The sequence below is a fragment of the Sinohyriopsis cumingii genome, chromosome 8 (assembly GCF_028554795.1).
Source record: "Sinohyriopsis cumingii isolate HCF-2022 chromosome 8, ASM2855479v2, whole genome shotgun sequence".
NCBI lineage: Eukaryota > Metazoa > Mollusca > Bivalvia > Unionida > Unionidae > Sinohyriopsis > Sinohyriopsis cumingii.
In genome coordinates, this window is record NC_142968.1 from 83,499,727 (window position 1) to 83,526,410 (window position 26,684).

The 26,684-nt window shown below is 32.7% G+C and overlaps 1 protein-coding gene across 2 annotated transcripts in view; it reads right to left on the reverse strand.

Moving 5' to 3' along the window:
* Positions 1 to 24,835, reverse strand: part of LOC149794015 (brother of CDO-like) — a 251,172-nt gene extending 226,337 nt beyond the window's left edge. Inside the window, exon 1 of one of the 2 annotated variants that reach the window (XM_089967952.1) lies at positions 24,600 to 24,835. The gene's annotated coding sequence lies outside the window, so the exon portion shown is untranslated. The remainder of the gene's footprint in view (positions 1 to 24,599) is intronic. The other variant, XM_089967955.1, reaches the window with a different exon arrangement.
* Between the last annotated feature and the right edge of the window lie 1,849 nt (positions 24,836 to 26,684).

Genomic DNA, 26,684 nt, shown 5'->3' on the forward strand with positions numbered 1-26,684 from the left:
CAATGCAGTTTCTTGTTTTTGCATCATTAAACTTTTCATTACCAGTCAAAATCACCATGTTAGTGTTATAAATATTTTGGGCGTAACCAGTTCCAAATACTTCCCAATCCCTGCAGAAAATATGTAACCAATTACATTTACCTTGCCATAAATTGTGTGGATACAATAAAAAAATGTTAGTTTACCAGGTGCAATACATTTCATTTTCATGTTCTTGGTATTCAAATTTACGACAACACAAAATGAGTGCCCCCTCACCAATTTATTGTACACACTGTATTGTATGTATTTGCTCATAAAATCGGGTTCAATTGCAATTAACTGCACCAACATAATGTGTCAGCAGATCAGTGTCTGTACTGTTTGTTCTAATTATTACTCATAACAAACAACACAGACCCCAACCTGTCATTGCATTAAATGATGGCAGATCTGGGTTCATGAAATCTGCTGCTGGACTTGATTTCAAAGAGAAAAATATAGATGTATGGTACTGGCATAACCATTTCTTGAAAACCATATTTTCTTTTCTTTAATTCACAATGTTTCTAATCTCATACCATGCATCATGATTCATCTACAACCTTTCCAATAAAAAAAAAATACAACTTGACAGTTATTATTATTTGGTTTCAAATTTGCCACTCTTTTGACAAATTGTGAGACAGACTTTAACTGCTTTTCCTCATTATCAGTCTAACATGACAATTATTTTGTGGCTAATAAAAGGCAAATAAAGAGGGGCTTCTACACTTTTAGTAGAAAATAATCAGAAGCTAGTATAACCTGGGGATAAAACCAGCACAAGCCCTCAGATTATAAATAATTATCCCTTTATACTGATAATATGCGTTTATATCGCAGTTTGTACGTTACTGCTAGATGTAGCGGATAAGGTCATAAATAGGTATTTAGATATCAATCATGTCAACAACAAAAGCAACAAAAAAAAACAATAGAAAAAAAAACAAATACCCAAAGGAAAGTCAGATTTAATAAGAGTTTTGCATATTTTCATGACATAAAATTTGTATCTTTTTATTCTTATTTCATAATTTGAGTCGAAGGTGAACAAATATAATGCAATGGGCATAATATTGTTGATAAATTAATTAAAAAGAAATATATTCTTTACAAACAAATTAGAATAAGGAAAACAAATTTAAAGCACTTAAATAACTCTGTCTTTGAGATTAACTTACCAAACATCTATTCTGAGGCACCAGAATTTGTAAGGGATTTAAAAAAATAAACATTCTGTTATTTCTAACAGTTTCATAAATTGTGTGGCTATAAAATAAAAATATCTCAATTATAAAGTCTCTTTTAAAACAATGCACATATTTTGATGCTCTGTATATTTAATCTTTTATCTACAATTTAATTCTCTAAAAAATGTATAAGGTTTTAAATTATAAGTTAAATTAAATTATAAAATTTATAATAAATTAAAATTCTCCAAAATGATATGACCCTTTAAGCTTTTATCATTTTGTTATACATGTCTTTACTATATCTGAATGTTCAACTCAAATTTCTAATTGTTCAAAATGTTTTAAAATAGTTGGTATTTTTCCAAAATTTTCAAGAAAACTTTTATAAAATTATAATTTTTGTAAATTCTTTTTCTTTAAAGTAGAAACCTGCTGCTTTTATCAGAAGGAAATAGAATTCAATAATTTAAATGCAATCATGGAGCTGATATATGTGGAAAAACTAAAAGTTTCTTCTTGTTAATACGCTGTCACAATCACCAAATATCAAGAAAAATTTGTTTTCCTTTACCCACACACAAAGTGTTTTTTATCAAAACAAATTAATTTTTGGTTTCTGTCAAACTGATCTGGTCTTGTTTCTATAACATCACTTAATACAAAGTATGGGACAATGAATGTGATGTTGTCTCCAATGAAGACAGAAAAAAATGGCGCCCCTGTCATTAAACACAAAAAATAAAAACAGCAATAGTTACTTGAGCTTCATGTTTATCAGAAGTTTGTTTTATTTCCTGCTTCACACAGCAGACAAATGCCATGTTAAGCATGACATTACAAATTTTCTGTCCCCAGGATTGGGTTTCAAATCTTAAATGAACATCCTGATGGCAAGGTAACTTGAATGGGGAAGCAGCTTTATTGTTGGATACAACGTATATCTTTCCTTTTGTCTAATAAAAGAAAAAGTTCTTTTTAAATTATCTGATTTTCAATACAACTTTTTTATATTATAATTACATATGATATCTGGCCTGGGATTTTTTTCTTCCTTTAAGCTCAAGATAAAAGTATAATGGAAATAATGGAGGGGGAGCAATAATCAGAGAAAAAAATTGTTTTACAAAAGAAATTCCAGATCTCACCCCACCCAATTAAATGGTTGTTGTTGTTGTTGTTGTTGTGGGGTTTAACGCCATTTTTCAGCACACGATAGGCTATACATGGCGGCCAGTATTAATGGTGGAGGAAGAACCCGTGAAAATCCCGGAAAGAACCACCGACCCTCGAGAAGCTACTGGCAAGCTTTCTCACATACCCACATTGGCTGAATCTTAGACTCGAACCGCCGCAGACAGAGGTGAGATGGCAGTGATCCGTAACGAAGAGCGCTTTAGACCACTCGGCTACTCGGGGCCCCACCCAATTAAATGGTTAGTTCCTAACTAATTATAACATTTAACAGAATTTCATATTAATTTCATTGAGCCCAAATGATATAAAAAAATTTCTTATCTATTAGACTAACATATTTAATTTAAATCTGACCTTCAGGCATCTATTCCAAGATAGAATTAGTATAAATCAATGACTCTAAGAGTAAAAATGTAAATCTGTTTTCCTGTAAATAGAATAAAGTCTACCTAATTAGTATCGAACAAAATTAGAGAAATAATTATATGAAACGAGGTACATGTATATAGCATAATAGATATGTACATATTTTAAATATTTAAATTTTAAATAAATCCATGTGCTGCATGAAGGGATTTTAAGAAAAAAATCCACACTGCTAATTAAAATTGGTTAATTATCTCATTAAGTAGGTACGTCTTTTCAAGTCTTTTTAAATTTAATATGAAAAATACAAACTAAGTGTGTTGACAGAGATTTTACTCTTTTGACTTGGTACTACAACATGTAAGCATCTTGCTAACCTATGGCTATGAACTCAAGTGAGGATGTCAGAATGCCACCTCATAAAAACAAAACAGTGTTACTGTTGGTGGTACACATCTCTGAAAGATGTACCTGTTGTACAAGGTAAATACATCTATTCTTTGTGAGTTGTATATAGGAAGACAGAACAATTGTTTTTAGGACATGCTCAGTTCAGTTCAAGCTCCAAAAATTAAAAAAATTAAAAAGAAAAAGCTTCTGATACTTGGATTTTAAAGATTTGACTGGAATATATAAATCAAGTCAATGACTATGTACCAGTACAAATAACTACATAAAACTTATATAGGATAACATAGTTTATGAATTCTCTTGCCTCACAAATAGGTTGTTGTTTGCTTTTCATGTATTCAAAAATAAAAAAGAGGAAGAGAAAAAAATTTAAAACCTATTTTTCACAATATAAGTACATTGCTGGACAGCAGAAAAATAATATCCCCTAGATCAGTGGTAAATATAACAATATGCTGAAGAAAAAAGCTTTCAGTATAATGAAGAAAAAAGCTTTCAATACTATGACCTTGAAGAAAAAAATCTTTCAGTACATTGCTTTCACTGCAATGACCTTGAAGAAATATATAGTATAACACAAAATTAAAACAACACTATTTTTTTGTTGGGGGGGGGGGGATAAGATTATCATGACAAATGTACTGAAGTTTGAAAGCCCTAAAATTCCACTACTGATGATCAAATGTATCACCTTACTTATTTATAGTCCAGTTTATCACTTTCCAGTGACTTCAATTCAATAATAGAGTACTACACAGATAATGAATTTCATGCTCCAAAGCATAAGGAAAACTGTCAAATTTGTTGGTCTATCTGAAAGCAAGAACACCTGCCATTTCATGCTGGACACTTTGCATTAGAAAATCCAACAAGTTTTTGTCTATCTGAAAGCAGGAGCACCTGCCCATTTCATGATGGACAGTTATCATCAGGAAACTGACAGGTTTTTGTCTATCTAAAAGCAAGAGCACCTGCCCATTTCATGATGGACATTTGAATGACAAGAACATTCAAATCTGACATTTAATTCCCTCAAACACCATAAATCAGCCACCAGGATTGTCTTGTGTGTGCAAAACTCTGAATGTATTTTATCTATGAATACCAGCAGACCATCTTGTTACCTCTGTAAGTTTGGCTTGATAGTGCCAGTTTTTGCTAGATATTGTCTGCAGTAAAATTCCTCGAGAGATGAAGAAGTCAGACAATTTAGCTGAGGACTAAATAAAGGTTTCATTAGCAAATAAAATCCATTAAATGATGATGACTGGCTTGCTGAAAAATAGCAACTTGCTGGTACATGAAGTTCAAGAAAACTTGAACTTATTTTTTTAAAAAGCTTTTAAAACATGTGTATTGTATCTTTCAAATAACCTAGTGGTAAAAAATCTCTCTTATTTTAAAAGATAAAAAGGCAGATTTTGCTGATTTTTTTAAAAAATATTCTTGTATATATGGCAATGAATAGGGGGTATACTGTTATACAGATCACAAATTACTGATTAAAATAGGAAATTAACATTAATGAAGCAAGCTTATATGTGCAAAAGAGTTTAAGTGTGCCAATACTATATCAGCTGTTCAGTCTTGATTAGATTTAGGTCAGAAATGGTAAATTAAAAGCATACAACTTGTAGTGGAACCAGTCCATGATGCTTGGAAAAGGAAAGATGTCTGGATGGAGTTGTAGATTGATTTTATAAAAAAAGAATAGATCTGTATATGTCATTCATTGTTGTGTGTGTCCATGTATGTATGTCTGTATGTGTGTATGTATGTATGTATGTATGTATGTATGTACGTACGTACGTATGTATGTATGTATGTATGTATGTATGTATGTATGTATGTATGTATGTATGTATGTATGTACGTACGTACGTACGTACGTACATACGTACGTACGTATGTATGTATGCATAAATAAATATATTTATATATATATATATATGAGGATCACAAGAAAGATTATAGTTTCATGTAACTGATTTTATTACCCTCTTTAAATAAAGTCATCATTATTATTTATTATAAATATTATATTAATCAAATGACATGCATTCAAATGAATGTTAAAAGCTAATTATCATATTTTCTTTCTCCAATTTTGCTAATATTCAATAAAGCATCATGACCTTTTTTTTCTTCCAAATAAAGTCTGGTAAATGTTTGCAAAAGCTTTAAATGACTTGTCATTTATGATGACATGAAATGCTTGAAATCCAACTCCTCTTACAAATCAGAAATACAAACAACATCTAATGCAAAGATTATTGATAAAGGCCATAACTCAAAATGGAGTAAATGAACAAACCTTACAAATGCTGATGTAGTCCTAAGAAACAATGTTTATCAGAATATGTTGAATATGTGAACAATGATGACAAAAAGAAAGTCCAAGTTTCCATGCAAAGAAAAGAAGTTGGTTGGCAAGGACCATTACTCTGTTCAAAATGGAGTAGACAAGATTAAAGCCATAAAAGACAAATGCAACTCCATGAGACAATGTTCAAAACAAATGAAATCAGAATATGTAGAATGATTTTTGAACAATGTCAGTTATAAGCAACACAACATATGAATATATGAAGTTGTTGGTCAAGGGCCATAACTCTATACAAAATGGAGTTATGTAAAAAAAAAGCCATATAAGACACATCTTGGTCAACAAGACCCCATGCACATCAAACTGCATCAGAATATGTTGAATGGTTTTTACACTGTGCTGGTTGCAAAATCTGCTTAAGTGGAAAATGTTTGTACAGGGTAAAACAGCACATAACCAAAATCCATGTTATATGTTGCCAGTAAGCACAAATATAACTAAAACAGGCATGTATATTTATTTAAAAAAAGATAAAGTGTAACAAAATATTCAAATAGAATGTAACATTTTTATATAAACTATATTCCTTTAAAAAGACCAAGATTTTCTCTTTCTTGAGCATCACAAAACTGTCCAAAAGCCAATAATAGATGAAAATGATTTAACATAGACTGACAAAGGGCAGGAAGTTCATCTGCCTTGAATCCAGAAAAAAATAAATCTTTAAAGGGCACATCCAGACATAATAAACAGTTCACCTACCAAAGGCATCGAATTATGAACAAGGGTTGCAGAATCTTGTTGGTTGTAAGGAGTGAACAGATGGAAATACATGAAGAAAAGGCCATTATTATAGGTCTCTGGCATCTGAATGTAGGATCCTAACAATACCTGACAATAATCTCTCAAATCGACAAGGCTGGAGCAGTAAACTAGCTGAATATTCAAACTACATTGATGATAAACTAGTTTTTCAATAACTCATCTGAACGCTGCACATTTGCTGTATGTATTTATGCACAACAACATGCTCAAGGGTAACTGCTTTTCATCGGGTCAGATTTTATACAGAAAAAGCCATTAATGTCAAATTCAACCTGATTTTATGGCCACAAAAACACAGTTAACTCATAATGAAATACATAGCATTCCTTCATTTAATGGTCCCTGCCTGCTGGCAAGATTGCCTCATGAATATTCAAAGCTGTAATGCATGAGTGCTGCCAATCATAGACGTCCATTTCTGAGCAAAACAGTATATATAAAAAAGTTTGACAAAATGTAGCTAAAGTATTCATTTGCACATAAATATATACTGAGATGTTGATACTGTCAATACATCAGGATAGCTCTAAAGAATGTAATTCCTTGTGTCTTCAGAAAGTCAAAATAATAAAGTCATGATACTGCATGAAAATCACATTCAAATTAATCCATTGTTTATGCTTATTAAAAGTCAGGGAGAAATTAGATATTAAAAGAAAATTAACCTAATTGCAGGTCTATATGTGCTACCAATGATGGATTTCATTGAACAAGGTTAAATATGTCTTTTAAAACAAGAAATTCACATCTTCATGAACCAGCATATCAAGGTATGTGCAGTTTGTTAGGAGTAATCAGTATAACAAACAACATAGACCCTGACTGCCTGTGCATTATGCTATGGCAGAACAGGATTTTTGTTGTTTGCAGTTTGACTTTACTTATAAGCGAGTATATACAATATGTATGTAATACTAGTCCCATCATCCTACATGCTTTCAGAGAAGCACGGAGATTCGGTCCACCAGTATGTACTTGAATGATATACAGACATGTGTACAAGGTACGTAATGACCTTTAGCTTTGTAAATTTATACACATGAACTTTTAATCAGTGATAGTTCTATGGGTGTAGAGTGTGCCCCCAGTGATAGTTCTATGGGTGTAGAGTGTGCCCCCAGTGATAGTTCTATGCGTGTAGAGTGTGCCCCCAGTGATAGTTCTATGGGTGTAGAGTGTGCCCCCACATCTGGGATTATGATTTTATTCCTGGTGTAGGGATAAAAGATAGGGTAATTTAATATAAATTTCAAACAAGACCCAATAATTTGCGGTTGCTATGGAGCTCAGTTTGCAAAGCATTACCTGAAACCAAAATATTGAGGTTTGAAACCCACCCAGTTTAATTACTTCAGTGTATCCTTGGAGAAGGGTTTTGAGGTCCTGTGATTTCCTCAGCATTGTACAGCCAGATAATGTGCTGAAAGTGGTTAAAAACCAACCTCAGTTGTTTGTCTCATATACTTGAAAATAGGCTTGAATGATGAATGTTTCATCTGTCAACACGTCAAACTGAGGTGATGCCAAAGGGTCTTTCCTTCCCTTCCAGTGACCTGACCATTTAGATCATGGCAAAGAAAGCATTAAGATCTCAATTAGCCATGCACAAACTTGCTGGCCAGGAAAGGACAAATTTCCAACAAACAATGGCACATGTCAACATCCTTTTGTACATGGAACTTGCCTCCTGGGTCATGAGTCTTCATCCCAATCCTATTTTGGAAATAAGTATGAACCACACCCTACAACCCAGAACAGAATTAATATAGACAAGCTTTATAGCTTAAAGGAGTATGGTGTTACTACAGATAAACTTCCTTTTCAGGAGTCAGTGCATTATAACTAGATTAAAACTTACACTACAGTTCTGGCAAATCTAAAATAACTGTAGATCCCAAATTGTGATGATATAACCAGAACAAGATGAAATTGCAATGTGGCAATGTCAACAAAATATCCTGTTCATTCTTTCATTAAGCCAAACTGCAAAAATGCATAGACTCAGATGTGCCATTTCATAATGCATCAGCAGATCTGGATCTATGCAGTTTGTTAGGAGTAATCAGTAGAACAAATAATATAGACCTTGATCTGACTGGTGCATTATTGGTTGGAATTTTTAATTTCTTTTATTTCAGGTTATTTTTATTTAAAAAATCTGATTTGTGTAATCTAGTGAGCTATGGAATCCTCTCTCAACAGCTGGGAATCAATTTACACACACACATGTGCACACACACATGTGTGCACACATGCACATGTGCACACATGCACATGTGCACACACACACACACACACACACACACACACACACACACACACACACACACACACACACACACACACGCACGCACGCACGCACGCACGCACGCACGCACGCACGCACGCACGCACGCACGCACGCACGCACGCATTTAATCAAAGTGCAAAGAGCATATATCCCAATCTGCTAGTACATTATGCAGATCTGGGTCTATGTGAATTATTATTTTATTTTGTAACAATTTAACAAATAGAACACCTTTAATGAATGAAAGTTTTTGAGATCGAGTGAGGACTTGTGCTGTAGAGTTTTACCAGGCACGTCCTAAATCACTCTTTTTTTTTCAAAAATCACACAGGATTAAGTTGAGAAAGTTATTCCCAAAACCTAAGACAGAGCCATAAACAAGAAATTTAGAACTCCAAGACCTGGTGAAGAACAGAGTACTTGTAATGTCAGACTGACATTAGACCATTAATAATGTTCTATCTAATCCCTTCCCAGTGAAGCTCAGCATTCACTCAAATACCCTCACAAATGAAAAGTTTCTACTTGGATGAACAAAAAGAAATCAAGGTCCCTCCTGCCATATACATGCCTATATGGTAACCTATCACACATCTCAGTCACAATATGTTCCCATAAGTATATCTATCTATATAAATCAATTATGCCATCATTATCAGTCATGAATACACTCAGAGTTTACAAAGACATCCTGACAATAAGTGAAAAAGGCTATACAATGCCCAAACAAAGCATGAATATGAAGAAACAAAATGATGGACAGTCATGAAGAATTCTGAACAAGGATTTTTTTTTTGGTTCCATTTGATTCACCACCAACTTCAATATTAAAATCAAGCAAGTTACAGGAACAACCATCAATAAGACAAGGGTCAACTTGAAGTCAAATTACTTCAATGACAGATTTTCTGACATGCAAATTATATGATGTCAAATGTTGTGTGTGGTGTTACAATGGGAGTATCTATCTGAAATAGGTTGAATTTAAAATATCCTTTATAAATCCATACAAAATCAAAATAAAAAAGTGGAAATATGTGTCATACATGTAGCATGTATTGGGTCTCATGGTACATCAACACAATCCTGGCTATACATTGCCAAGGAAGTTTAGGTATAAAAAAGGCACACAAAAAGACACAAAGATGAAAAAAGAAAGTGAAACCTTAAAAAACCCCACAAAAAAACAAGTAAATCCACCATTTTTCAGATAACACATTTTACAAATTCCATGAATTTAATCAGCTAGAACATAGTTGTTCTAAACCCAAAGAAAAACGGTCACCTTGAAAATGGATGCCGCTCACCGTGGTGAAAAGTGCATCAGGTTTGGATTTTTTAACATAGCTTTAACAATGTGTCAGTCATATTGCTACAATGTCTGGAGTGTGGCAGTTAATAGCGATGTCACATACTGGGGCATTATGCCACAGACATGTAGCATTTTGTCTCACCCAGTGACATTATCATGACATCAGGCCAAAAAGTCCTAACACTAACCTCTTTCTTCTGAGTGCCTAGCAAGACAGATGCTTGTACCATTTTTTCAAGTTTCTGTATATGACTCAACCGAGGATCGAACCCATGACCTCCCACATCTGAGGCAGTTGCTCTAAACCAAAAGAAAAACAATCCTCTTCAATAGATGCCTCTCATCACAGTCAAAAATGCATCGGAGTTATCGAACATCCATGCATGATGTGCTAGAAAATAATACCAATTATTTTATGATGTGTCATTAATTACAGGATTTTCAAAGTGAACTAGTTGTGATACTAAACATAACTTGCATGTCAAAGAACCAAGTTCAAATCCAATAATACACATATACTTTTTTCTTCGATTCCTTTTCATACGCCATTTGTCCTTGAATTAGGAAGAAGAATTATGTTACTACCGATATTTTCTGTGTGAATATATGCAAAACACTGACAAATATAAAGAGTAAAAAGCCAACATAAATGCATGGGAATCGGTATGAAATTTGCTTCTTCATTTTGTTAAATAACAGCTAGCCAATATATTTGAGCATCAAATAAAAATATAAATTGCTTGCTCTGAATGGACAACATATATTTCATCTGCTGGGTGAACTACTTTTGTATTTTTACCCACTTGATAAAATATATCTATTATTCACTTGTTTGAAGCAAATATCCTCTTTGTAATGCTGCTTCCATGATTTTCTTGTGAATAACAATGACATCAGCTGCTGAGACATTTTGAGTAGAACATACATACGTAAATGTAATCACTGTGTTGAAAGGCCACCTCTTCAATCTGGCAGAATTTGTCTTTTTAGACACTTGACTGCATAGTCATTATTCTTGTTTATCTGACTTCCAGTCATCTTAGAACACATATGATGCTAGAAATAAACACAATTTCTTAAACAGCTCACTCATAAACTTAAATTTTATCCCCAAATCAACTTTACCTGACATTTTTGGTGCAAAAATTTGCATTCGATAAACAATATTAGACTGTGTGTATATATATATATATATATATATATATATATATATATATATATATATATATAGATACATAGATATATATAGATATATAGATACATAGATATATATAGATATTTAGATACATAGATATATACACACACAAGGTACCCTAAGAATGTGTCTAAACTGGACAAGAGATTATGTAAATGTATCTGATATCTTAGCAGATGCAACTATATATGCATTCAATCACTATGATGAATTGGATAATTTAACAAACTTACAAGTTGAAGTTCGATGATAATTTCATTGAACTTTTGTACCCTAAAGGACCCCATGAGATGACACAAACAAACATTCATTATACTTATTAATCTGGCATTAATTTATCTGAGAGTCTCCATTATATAATGCAATAAATGAAAACATTTTCTTAATGCTCATTAATAAACTGCATGTTTATCAAAAAAATTAACTTGACCTGATATTTTTGTGACAGTTTTTATTGGATTAACAATATTAGATTCTCTGTGTGTGTGTGTCTTTATGTCTGTGTCTGTGTGTGTGTCTTTATGTCTGTGTGTCTGTGTGTGTGTCTTTATGTCTGTGTCTGTGTATGTGTGTCTTTACGTCTGTGTCTGTGTGTGTGTGTCTTTATGTCTGTGTCTGTCTGTGTGGGTGTGTCTGTATGTCTGTGTCTGTATGTCTGTGTCTGTGTCTGTGTGTGTGTGCATGTACATGCATGCATGTGTGTGTGTGTTTATACAAAGAAAACAATGAAACTGTCCATGCTGGATAAGGGATTGCTTGGGCAGATGTTACTTTATATGCAATCCATGTTACAATGAGTAAGTAACTAAATACATCTTATTTTGTACAACAAAATAACAACATCTGACATTGACTGATAACAGAAATGCAAATGTGTTTAGAATACAGCAAAAATGAACTCTAAATATATTTGGAGACATTACTTAATCTTCAGCCATTGGAATCTGAACTGAAGAGGAAGCAGGTGCTTTTATTGTCATGCACAGGTGACAACAGTCCCAGATAATAATAAATAAATAATCTCCTTTATAGAGGTTGGAGATATACCCTCAGTAGAATTTACATGAAATGTTACGTTGAAGTCTGATCTAACAGTATTAATTCTTAATTTCATTTGCTTGATAGGGGATGGTAAACAAAGAAAGGGGATAAAGTCACAGAATTTAACATGGCGATAAAGTAATTGAGGATAAGGGTTGCATATAATGCATTTTATCCCCTGCAACAGTGCCATGATGTACTATAGCAGTATACAGGCTGACTGCTGACCAGTATACAGATTTTTCAGAAATGTGGACAAAATGAAATTGCTTTAGTAACTGCCATTTCAGTTGCATTTTGCTTTCTTTTCTTTCAAAATGTCCCATATAACTGAAAAATTTTAAAAACATTTTGTAAAAATAAAAAATAGTAATAACTTTATTATTTATTCATCTCCCACAAGCCCCCCATAAATTCTAATAAAACGGAGTATAAAAAAATCAAGCAAGCTGAAGAATAGATTACAGAAAAAGATTATAAAAATGACAGGCACCTCAATTTTTTTTGGCTATCTTTATCAATTTCCTTGATGATTTCTGAAGAAAAAAAACGTGTCCTTCATGAATACAGACTGAAGCAAGGATTTGCCCAATATTCATGCCCTCAGTCTGTATATATGACCTGCCAAAAGTTTACATCAAAGCCTTCAAGCAGAAGCTATACGTTGGTGACATCAACAATAAAGTTGCTCAAAAACAAAGTAATAACCATGTTCTGCCATATATTAATGAAAACAAGACAATTATAAGAAATGGAAGACTGAACAAAATTAAATGTGCATTATGGGAACATTTAAACAAACACATATCTAGAGAAGATAAATAAATATACATAACAACATTATTCGTTTGGATTAAAACCAAAACATAGAAAACAATGCACTATACCCTCACTTGTACAGAAAAAGGAAATAGTTAACAACTTCAAGTAAACAAAACATATGAAGCAATAATTTACTTATTCATCAAATAAAATCATTACAAAAAATTACAATAAGCACATGAGATGACAAATCTAACATTTAAATCCTCGCCTAAAGAATAACCTTTGAAAATAACAGAAATTCAACATTCAAACCAATTATCAGAGTCTGTATTTTATCCTAATTTTGCCATATTTATTTATACCCAAAATAAAAACCTGGAGTCTATATACAGTAATTCATATTTAATGTTATTCAGAACTGGTATAAAGGTATGTACATAAGAAACTGAAATAACTTTACTGTAACTAACTTTGATGTAACCAATACCCATTTGTAAGCCCAGACCTAGATCTGTCCTAGCTTGCTCTACCAGGAGGTCAGAGAATAAGCAGTTTGCACTAGTTGGGACTTATTACAGGAAGCTGAATCTAAATCTGGTTAGATTTAATAAGTTTTCTACACATGTGTGCATGTGACCTGAACTCCTAACTGATATTTAATGAGGTTGTTTCTTGTCTCTCATCGCCCCATGTAACTGGCCAAACCATGGCACCAAGTCAAGAGGGTGTTAGAAACAGATTTACTTTCTTGGTGTAAACAAGGTTGTCACTTGCTGATTTTTGCACTATTTTAACTAATAAACTAGAATCCTGCAAGACATATGGCAAACAAGGTGATTTTAGACTGGCTTGGTTTTATACTTTTAAAATTTGGCAAGCAAGGTAAGTTTAGACTGGCTTTTCTGTACTTGTAAAAACCATTTGTGATTATGGAAACTATGGAGTTGGTGACCTAATACAAATTTAAAACCTGAAATATACAACTCAATTACTAAAAAATATAATTAAGCCATATTTAATACTTGAAATATATAACTGTATTACTATAAACCATAACAATGAAATATCATTTGTACCTGAAATATACAATTAATTTACCATAAACCATACCAATTAACCATAATTTAATACCTGAAATATACAACTGAATTACTATAAAGCATATAAATTAAGCACCATTTAATCTGAAATAAGGGTTTTTAAAAAATTAATAAACTAAGCAAATATTTTATATTCTATTGCTTCTTTGTTTAGAAAAATATTTATTTGCAAATGGGATCTAATTTAATGAGATTAAGTTTTCTTGATGACTATAATAACTATAGGCATTTATCAATATTTTACTTGTACCACAGTCATGCAAATCATTTCATTTGTAACTTGTATTATTATCAGTATTTTTACTGGCACTATGGACAGACATCCATACCATATGTATTATTTGCAATATATTCTTAGTTTGCAATATTGACAAACAAACAGTTGTATTCAGAATATAAATTTTCAACCTGATCCATTTAAATTTTAAAAACGAATTTTTTGTTTTCTAATTTATAATGATTTCTGACTTCATATTCTGATACATTCTAAAAAGCAAATATCATATTTTACTGTTGACATTAAATAATAATAAAGGAATTTTTATAATAAAAAATTACCAAACTGCAGAATCTGTCACCTTATCTATGCCTAACAGCTAGATGTCTGAATTGTTGTGCAGTTTAGGTTGCCAGTGGAAAGACTGCCCAAAAATCAGTTGGGCAAATGGATTGATTTTGCTATAAATAAATGTTGAAATTCAACATTTTATAACTTACATACTTTTTATCATCCGATTTTCACAATTTTTTAAAAATATTCTCATGAATCTTGTTTCAATCATCAAAAACCATTTCAAATAAAAATAAACCAGTTTTAAAGCCATAGCAAAGTCAAAATAAATAGGAATATTCTTGACTTTTCCAAGGAATCATAGATCTAAAATGTTTCCTAAAAGGGTTAAAGCGGCAAGAAAGATAATTCTGTAAAACAAAAAGAAAACAAAAACGTATCCATTTTAAATATTCTTTAACTATGAAATTTGGTTTACTCAGCTTCTTCTAGTATAACTAAAAATGTAAACCTAAGAATATATAACTATCTTAAACTTCTGTTGCATAACAAACTTTCGTTCAAGCAGTATATGTTTAACACATTTCCATGAAGAAGTTAACTAACTTTCTATATGACAGTTACTCTCCATAAAATTAACCCTGAATAATTAGTCCCTATTTTATTTGCATAGGATGTCACCTTTTCACCACCAAAAGTATATATAAATGACAACATGCTTAGACCATCAAGGTGAGAAATTGATTTATGTAATGTGGAGGTACCAACAAAGGTTCAAGTTTTTATTTTCCTTTCCCTGTCAGAGACAAATAATCTGGCTTATATTTCTAATGCCTATTTTATAACAGCTGCATACATTACTATCTCTACTTGATAACACTGTTCCTATTATCAGAAAATGTGGTAAACAGAAAGAAATCACAGGACAATTATTTATAGCAAATACATATAGTACAGAAAGTCATAGGGCAAAATGTCATAATGTAAATAATCACAGTAATAGTGAATGCACAGGACAAAAAATGACAGAACATAAATTCACGCATGGAATGTTTCATTTTGACAATGGTCCAAATGCATTTAGTGGAATAGATGTAATTGCTACAGAAGACAGCCTATGAAATTTAGCTGCCGCTGAAACCATCGTCTAGAATGGTATCTTTTGACAGGGTTCCACCATTATATTGTACTTCATTATAATGTAGTCTGACTATAAGGTGGTATACTCTGGTACCAATTTAGAGCATTATAACAAGGTAGTACTATGCATATGCATACTTCATTATAAGGTGGTCTCAATGTAAGGTTGTATACTCTATGGCTCCCATGTACATCATTACATAGTGAAGCACAGTATCATATACTTCATTATAAGAGAATCTCATTATAAAGTGACATAGTCTATGGCTCCCATGAATAGAATTTCTAATGAGGAAGTACTGTTTGAATACATGAAAGATAATGTAAGTTACTTGAAAGGTTTGAAATAAACTGCACACACACACACACACACACACACACACACACACACACACACACACACACACACACACACACACACACACACACACACACACACACACACACACACACACACACACACACACACACACTGCACCACATTTTGGGCCTATACACCCCCCCATTGTAATTTATGGCTGTTGCCAATATTTAAAAGCTGTTACATCTGTGCACCTAAGCTGAAAAGTTTAACTTTGATCTGGGTTGGATGAATGCTTATCTTTATGATTTTAACAGCAAATTTTTTTCATCCAGCTGACCTGGACCAGTAAACTGTTCTCTGGATAAACACACTTCTAACTCTTGTTAAGTTGGATTTGGTGCTATTACATACACTGGGCATGTCATTTTTACTATCACAAATACTGCATATATTCACTTAAAAGTTGATTTAGATTGCAAACTTCACAGACCCAGATCTGCTATCATGTAATACAATGGTAGATCAGGGTCTATGTTATTTACAGTAAGACTTGACTTATAAGTGAGCATATAATGTATTTTTTCCCAAGTTTAAAAGCAAAAAAAATTTTAAAAATTTCCTGCAAAAACTGATTTTGTGTATGTTCTTGACATGGTGGAGAGGAAGGTAAATGAAGAGTTTTTATCACCACAGATGTGTGACTTTAATAAAAACTAAGATTATGCTGAAATCATCAATTGTTGAAGGAAGGTTAAAATAACAAATTTTCAAATTCATTGCCCATATTTAACATGACAGTATTAGTATGTAGGCAACTTTAGACATTCATTGAAACCAAGTTACTAATACCATATGTACTCACTTATAGGTCATGTAAAACTCCAAACAACAAAGATCCTGATCTGCCATAGAATAATGAGCCTGCAGACCACGGTATATGTTGTTTGTTCTGCTGATTTCTCCTAACAAACTGCACAGACTCAGGTCTGCTGGTGCATTATGCATAACACACTGGCAGATCAGGGTCTGTGCAGTTTGCATTTGGACTCATAAGCAAGTCTATATGGTACACAAAAACTGTCATTTTGTCCATTTTGTTGTGGCATGTGATGGGGAAAATACAGATGCAAGTACTTTTTTCTTGGTAGAATATATACAATATTTACAACTCTAGACAGAAGTTGAATCAGTCTTTTACTGTACTGACAAGTGATAAAAGCCATCATTTTCTGTGCAAAATGGGGCTTTAATAGGTGGCTTTGTTGGCAATCTGGGCTAAATTGTTATGTTGACAGATTTCTAACTCATCAATAATTAAAATATCTGCTGACAGCAAATTTAGCCATATGCATTGATCTAAAGACAAAGTAGCAGCCAGAGAAAAGCAATGTAGAGTACCTTTGCAACAGTTTCAAAAAAATTATTAAATCACAACAATAGACAGAATTTCATCAACAGTATTTAGTCAACACCGAAAAGGACCCTAGAAATTTCTCTCAATTCAAAGATAATTGTTTTTCTTCCATGGAAAGAATGCCTGGATAGATCAAAGAAGATGAAATACATTATTGATTAATCCAAAATGAATATATTCTGCTGCGTTTAGGATTTCCAAAAGAATTACCTGCAATTATATATCCATATTGGGTAAGTATGTTACAGTGTCAGCTCAGTGAAGAAATACAATATATCTGTTACCAAAAAATCAAAGTCTAAAGTCAAATATTCTGTTATCAAGATTGAATTTACTATTGGATACATTGTTCCACTCACTTTCTGTTCAAACCAAAATAACTGATAAATTAAACAAGACTTACCAAGCTAAAGTTTGAATTTAATTTCATGAACCCCATAAGTGCCTTAGTGATCACATAAGATGACTGTAATTTGTGAGACCTAATTGTATTGTAGATGACATTTGTATCATTTGAGCTTCACTTTTATCTTTGTTCTATTGTTGTTATTGTTATGGGGTTTAATGCCATTTGTGAGCAAAAAATAGGCTATACAAGGCAGCCAAGCATAACTGGTGGAGACGAACCCAAGAAAACCCCAGGAAGAACACCAACCAACGAGAAGCTACTGGCAAGCTTTCTTACATACCCACATTATCTGAGCCCAAGACTCGATCCCACAGAGACACAGGTGAGATGGCAGTGACCTGGAATGGTGAGACCATTTGGCCATCCAGGACTCCTGTTCTTTTCTTCTAGTATCAATTATTACCATCACATATACTTTACTACAAGTTGAGTCCAAATACTAACAACATAGACCTTGATATGCCATCATATAATTCACTGACAGATCAAGGTCTGTAATGTTTGTTCTACTGATTACTCTAAATAATCTGCACAGGCTTGCATATGCCTTCACATTATAAACTGGCAGATCTGGGTCTGTGCATTTGGACTTGAAAGTGACTTCAAAGTGAATAAATACAGCATTTCAGTGCATCTTGCTATTTTTAACCTTTTTACTGTCAAATGAGTTTGGATTTTTTCTTTAAAAAAACAGACATTAATATTATAAATGTTGGTAATGCTGAATATTCAAGGCACATTTTTCATCAAATGTGCAGATCCATATGATCTTTTCACCATCTTTTACTATAATGATGCCTGAGAATGAATTAAGACTTAGCACCATTAGCTTGATTTAATCATCAGTACATCTTCAATGCATATTTTGCACTATTGCCCATTGTCATCTGCAACTTTACCTGTACTCAGTGTCTCACATAACCAGTCCTTATCATTCACAACTCTATGGCTAGAATTATTCCTTGACTAATACATTTCATTTACAATCCAAGGTAGTGAGATGACAGCTACAAACTGTAAAAGGTCAAAGAAGGAAATCTATCACGTTGTGTCAAGAATATATTCATCATCCATCATGCAAAGAAACAGGCTGCATGATTTATTTCAGTGACCATCATGCAAAGAAATACAAACAGGATGCATGATTTATTTCAGTGACCATCATGCAAAAGAAATACAAACAGGCTGCATGGATTTATTTTAGTGACCATCATGCAAAGAAATACAAACAGGCTGCATGGATTTATTTCAGTGACCATCATGCAAAGAAATACAAACAGGCTGCATGGATTTATTTCAATGACCATCATGCAAAAGAAATACAAACAGGCTGGAGGGATTTATTTCAGTGACCATCATGCAAAAGAAATACGAACAGGCTGCAGGGATTTATTTCAGTGACCATCATGCAAAGAAATACAAACAGGCTGCAGGGATTTATTTCAGTGACCATCATGCAAAGAAATACAAACAGGCTGCATGGATTTATTTCAGAGTGACTTTTATGCAAATAAATACAAAAAGGCTGCAAGGATTCATTTCAGAGCAACCATCATGCCACAAAATACAAGCAAGCTGCATGGATTTGTTCAGTGACCATCTTTTCAATTCCCTAAAGATGCTACAGAACAACCAGGATTATCTTTTGTTTGCAGGTTTGGAAGAAAGTTTTGGTGACCCTTGCAATCAGTTTTTGATTTACCCAATCCAGACTTAAATGTATCACATGACTACTATAATACTGATAATAATATACACATATTTAATATATAGCATGTGCAATTACACCTCAGGATGATGTCACAGCAACATCAACAAGGCTTGCAACAGAAAACAGTTTTTACTCATAAACTTCATTTGAAATGAGCATCCATGCAAGATCCTGTATGTAGGTGGGTAGGGGGGGCATTCAGAGGGCACATGTTCCACCGGATATCAAATGTGAATCAAATGGTCAGCACAAATGGGTATTAATCATTTTCAATAATACCTTCAATCACAACTGTAGTAAAAACCTGATTACTTGAACCCATTTAGAGAAAATGATTTTGTCCTAAAATTTCTTCATCCAGATTAAAGTTTTGAATCAGTTAGGGATTTAAAGGAACATGGTGGGAGTCCCGAAGAAAATGTTCAGAAAGCCTGTCATCAAGTTTATGGATCTTTAATCAATTAGTGATTAAATCTGCAATTGACATGGCCCTAATCCATTAATCCAGATTACTGATTTTAATCATTTAAGAATTTATATCTGTGAGAGACCTGGTGGGACTCCATGCAAGAAAGTCAAAAAAAGCCTATCATCCTGAGTATATATTTTAATCAAATAGGGATTTAGGGATTGTGTGTGTGTGTGTGTGTGTGTGTGTGTGTTAAATTATTGTCAAAATTTATTTATTCATGGATTTTTTTCTTCATTCCAATATTTTCACATGTGGAAATACAAGATTACTTATAATACTGTGTGATGCTAGATTATTTGTTTCTACATAAGTTAAACTTGCAACATGAAAAACAATCATTTTATCATTTAGTGAACTATACTAATAAATTGAAATAGCATTAACTTTCAGATATCAAAATTATATACACAGGAAAATATTTGACTCACAACATTTGACTTCTCATCTAAATAATGTCTCCTTGTCAATATGTTAATATATTAAAAACTTAGTTGCTCAGTTGGATTTGCTTTGTGGTCATTCATTGCATAATAGTTTGCAAAGTGTAAAATATATAATTTATTCTGACATATTACGTTGTTCCAAACCTACCGTTCTCTTAAAGTTACTTTTTTATGACCAGCACATAAATGTGACTAAAACTGAGGTGAACTTGTGAAGTGAGAATGGTTCCCAATGAGCAGGTTACAGTATCTATGCTTTGATTCGGGAATAAGTATGGTATAGTAATTAAAAGTCAATTTTCTTTTTAGATATCAGTACTATATATGTTTTATGTGCGAGATCATCTTAAATATAATGTTTTTGAACTACATCCACACCCACATATACACTATATATATATATAGTTATCACACAGGTTAGATAATTTTTTAATTTGTTCTCTAAAGAGATCCAAACCCAGTTTGGCAGATGTTTTAATTCATACTTTATGGAGATTCAAACCCAGTTTTGCAGGTAAATAGCACTATCACCTTGCACATACACACTTTTTAAAATGTGTACTCTACATCTATTCTAAACAAGGTTTCTGCTTGTTGTATCTCTCTCTCTCTCTCTCTCTCTCTCTCTCTCTATATATATATATATATATATATATATATATATATATATATATATATATATATATATATATATATATATATATATATATATATATATATATATATATATATATATATATATATATATATATATATATATATATATATATATTGTATTTTCTACGTCTGTCCTATATTTTGATGGGCAGCAATCATAGTTATTCTGACATCCAAAGTTTCATATGCAAATCTTTTGACTTTACAGCTGTAAAATCTAACAATTTAAACACCTTATCTAATAAAACTAACAAGGGATGGCATATCTTTGTGTGACAGGTGTCAGACTGCCTTGAGGGTGGATCATAATTGCTTCCTTAGACTGGATTCACACCAACAAATCTGATTAAGATAAACACTGTGGTGCCTGAATGATTCCATCCATACTGTTGTGCAAACTGTCAGGCATCAAATGGGGTCTTCACTTTAAATTGTTATCACTGTTTTAACCATAAATATCATTGTTGTTTTGTTTCAGATAAAAGCACTGATGCAGAGAATATCATATGCTCTGACCCATTTTCATGGCTGAGATACTACCAAACACTGAACCTAATATTTGTCAAGTTATGGCAACACTCATCTTGCAATGTTTGACAAAGTGTTAGATAAGGCATATGAAACTTGTTCAATATTTTGAAACGTCTATCAACAATATACCCATTTTGCATCAATCTCTAATTCTAAACCATTTACAATATCAGACGATGAACACTCAACATTCTCAAGAGGAAGAAAAGCGTTATGCAGAGATGCAGTAGTGGAGTTTACTGTTTTAATCATAACAAAAACAGATAAATCTTTAATACCTGTAAATATATAAATATAAATTGATACCATAAATAGATTTGCTGATACAGATATTTTGTTTTTACTTAACTTTTCATAAATTCTTTTTTGAAGAAAAAGCAAACTCCATTGGATTGTGAGATCTTAATATCCAGCTATTGTAGTCAAAATATGACAGGACAATAGTTGCTAAAATTTGATTTAGACCACGCTCCAATTATTTAAATGTCAGACAGCAAATGCACACTTTTCCAGAACTCGTGCATGCATGCATGTGTGTGTGTGTGTGTGTGTGTGTGTGTGTGTGTGTGTGTGTGTGTGTGTGTGTGTGTGTGTGTGTGTGTGTGTGTGTGTGTGTGTGTGTGTGTGTGTGTGTGTGTGTGTGTGTGTGTGTGTGTGTGTGTGTTGTGTGTGTGTGTGTGTGTGTGTAGACGGAAAAAGTATGTTTTCTGTCATATTTTCAGGACAAATTAAGCATACAAATGACCTTTGTGAAGAAACCAATTCAGAAGTTTAAAAATTTGAAATTACAATTTCACATACAATTTGACAGCTTAGATTTGCATTGTGAAGTGATGCCTAGGGGGTCAACCATTGAATCATTCAATATATATTCAGTAGGTATACTGGAGTAATTGTGTAATGCTTATGACAAAATGCTGATCATTACGCATTCTAAATCAATTTGAAAAAGATATTTTAATATTTTTGAATGCAAGTTTTAAATGATATATCTACAATCAAAAATAAGAAAACATACTGTTTGTAAGAAACTGCAATCACAGTTGTTTTTTTAATAAAAATTTGTTGTCGAATTCAAATGAATCTGTACAATTATAATACAGTTTTGTACAATATTTCAAATTCATACTATAACTTTTTAGACTTCTTTGAATTCTTTGTGGAAAGTGTTCAAAAAACAATCTGATGCTTTCAAAAAAGCATCATTAATTAATCTATAGGAATAGGTGATCGAGGCAATATATAACAAATTATACCTTGGACAGGAAAAACCTGCAAACATTTACACTGATAAAATATCAAAAAGGAAAGAGTTCTTTTCTGGGTAAAGTCCAACTGCATTCAGAAGAGAAAAAAATGTTTCTTAAATATAGCAATGGGAGAAGAGTAAAACTGAAGCAGCACCAGTCAGAGATAAACATTTTCCACACTTTTTATTACATGTGAAAAATCTATGCAAAACGACAACAGAGAAGACCATTTTTTTTTTGGAGTTTCAAGGACACGTGAAGAATTAAAGAATTTTTCAAGTAATTTTACAATTGTACTTAAAAGAAGAACCACACTTAACATTTTCAAAAGTCCTTACTGGCATCATTTGTTCCTAAGGGGAACATGTTGTCATACTAATCAAAATTTAAGTGTTGTTTTTCCTCTGCTAAAAATATGAAGAGAAATCCTGTCTAAAACTTTTTTAATGACAATAAAATCATAATCAGTCACAACAATTCTGTTCATCTGAGGTTTAGAAGTGAAATTATATTTTCAAATTTGAGGGGTTTTCTTAGCTTTTTCAAGGTTTTAAAATTGTTGAGGTTCAAGATAAAAGTAATTACAAAATTATTTACATGTTAACATAATAATGATTAAAATTTGATAATGTTTAAATAGAATGAAAGAACAAAATGATCAGATGTCTTTAATTTGCCTAATTTTTGCTCTTTCTCAATTGCCAGTCTTGCCTAACAAAAAGACATGTGCAAAAAAGCATCTTTGTTTGGTCAGGGTGGAGCTGTTCATCATATTTCATAATTGTATTTTTTTATATTTAGGTTTCCTTCAGTTTTGTGTATTTTTTTTTTCTAACCTCAAAATTAATTTTCTTTTTTTAGGTACATGTATATGAGGTTTACTTCCAACCTTTTTATATTTATAAACGGTGACTGGGAAGTTCAAGTTACTTTTTGTCCAGTTAGATTAGTGACATTAACTTAAGTATATTTAGTAATAAATACAGTGCAGGACAAGTATATATTTTGTTTATTTTGTTTCAACAGCACTTTTGACAAGATAATAATCACCACTCAAAACAGTCAAAAATTTTTGATAACTAGCACTTTCAAAATTTTCACAACTATTTTGGAAGTGATGTAAAACAAAATAATTTTAAAACAATGCAAATATGAAGAAAAAAATACTTTGAAAGTGATGTAGAACTCAAATCTTTTTAAAACAAAACAGATATGACAAAAACTACTTTTTAAGCTGAACTTGGTACTAAAATAACTGCTTGTGGCATGTGGACAATGAGGGGACATATTTATAACACTTTCACCTTTCTTGTGTATCTTTTATGTATAAAAAGTTGTCTTATCTCAGAAATAAATCAACACCAATAGTTACTTCTATTAGCAAAACGGTGAATTAGTTCTCGGGGTGCCTCGTGGAGTTGTTAATTGCCTATAAATAGATTTATTTAAAATGATAATACTGTTAAAATAGACTCGAGTGGCTGTAAAATTTGAACTAAGACACCCTAAAATAAACCCATTCACTTTTGTGCTACGCTGAAGAAGATCAAAACCACACTAGTCTATTACCATAAACTTTGCTGATACACTCCTGGGATAGTTATCTGACAAGACAATGGTTTTATTGTAGCAAAAGCCCTGGGATGGAAATGTGCACAATTTTCTCTGATGAGTTATTTTAAACATAAGGAGTGTGATAAAGGTGCAGAGTTGCTTACCTTCAGGTGATCACCAGGAGACAATAAAATCCAAAACAGCTAAATTTCTCTTCCTCCACTCCGCAATTTCCCTATGGTCATAAACAATGTGTGAAACACATAAACTGTCTTAGCACTGGTCATAAATAATGCAGTCTTACAATCTAGTAGGACACAAAGCCATAACACTATCCAGACTACATACTATGAACCATACAACACTATTATACAATAAGGTTGAATGATTTTAGGGGGCGGGGAATCCAACCCTCTGGTATGGACCATCCTTCTACAGGTAAGAACACTAACACAGATTCATAATTTATGCTGAGCTCAAAAAGCTCTCTCCTTAAACTATGTCCTGAAAATATATTATAAAATATGTATCACCCAGACTAGAACCCTGGTAGAGTAACAGTGAAGAATAAGGATGATGTATTCATAATTAGCTTCCCATCTTCCCTGGTATAAAAATGGAACAGTCCCTGCCAGAAGATAAATAATGAGAATTTCTTGATTTCGGATTCATTGGGGAGATGGGCCTTGCCTAGAGGCACACAACCAACTGTATTATTCATAGACAGCCAAGGAAAACTCATTACTTTCTCTGCTGTCGAGAATTTCAAAAGATGGTGGGACAGCAAATGAGCTTTGAGATATTCCAGGAGTAACTGCAGTCTGTTTTGAATTGAAAGGATTTTTAACCAACAGAATGTGATAAAGTTTGTAGATAGCCTTACCAGACAGTGTGAAATATTGAAGTTTTTCCAAGCATTTCCTTTCCTTGTAAGAAGATCCAGTATGATGAGCTGTGAAATGAATCTTGAATATGAGAAATAAAGGTGTCGTGTACAGTAATATTTATTTCAGCACTGAAGCAACTGTTACATAATGGATATGTATTTTACAAAATATGCAGTGATAAAAAAAATTTAAACTCTATTTCCTGCATGGGATTTTGATTTGTCAAGAGATTCTTTTTTAATAGTTATGATAAAATACTTTAAAAAGTCAAATATGAATAACAGGGCCAGGATCAAGGCCCGGATCCCTCCATCGTAAAATGTTACTAGACATCTAGAAAGATAACTGTTAGCCATAACTTGAAAATTTACTCCAGATTGACAAATGCAGCATTATGAATGATGTGAAATTTTCCCAGTCCATTTCTGAGTTGAGTAAAGGTTTGAGACAGAATGTCCTGGTTTGATAAAATTACTCAGCATATTTCTCACATTGAGATTTCATATTATTTTTCTAATCATATAGCTGACAATATTGAAATTTTACATTATATCCTTTATCATGCTATTGACAATATTGGAAGTTCTGGCAAAGGTATATATACTGCCAGTTTGTGTGGCCATCATTTCTGTGGTTCAGTGAAAAATGTTTTTCAATCAGGCATTTGAAAATGGTATGGTGGTCATTAATTATAACATGGCTTATGGTTGCATGGTCCATTGCTTTAGCACTGCCTTTATATCATAATATGGTCCATTACTGTAAAATGCCTCATGTATTACATGATCTCTCACCATACCTTGCCCAAATATTGCATAATTCCACACTATAACATTACCTCTGAATCATATATAGTCCCTCACTATAAAATGCCCCAATAGTACAATGTCTCTCACTATAATGCCATGGCACTGCATTATTCATCCCTATAACATGCCATAGTGCTGCATGTTCCCTTGCAATAATATGCCCAAGTACTGCATAATAGCTCACTCTTGAATGCCCCAGAATGCATGACCCCTCACTATATTGCCATAGTATTCCATTGTCCCTCCCAATAACATTTCACAGTGCTGCATGTTCACTTGCTATAAAATGACCCAGTACTGCATGATGGCTTACTATAAAATACTCTGGTACTGTGTGTCCCCTCACTACAAAGACAGTACTGCATTGTCCCTCACAATAACATTTTACAGTGCTGCATATTTCCTTGCAATAGCATGACACAGTAATGCATGATGGCTTACTATAAAATACCCCGGTACTGCATGGCACCTCAGTATAATGCGATATTAATGCATTAGCCCTCCCCATAACATGCCACAGCGGTGCATGTTCCCTTGGTATAACATGACCCGT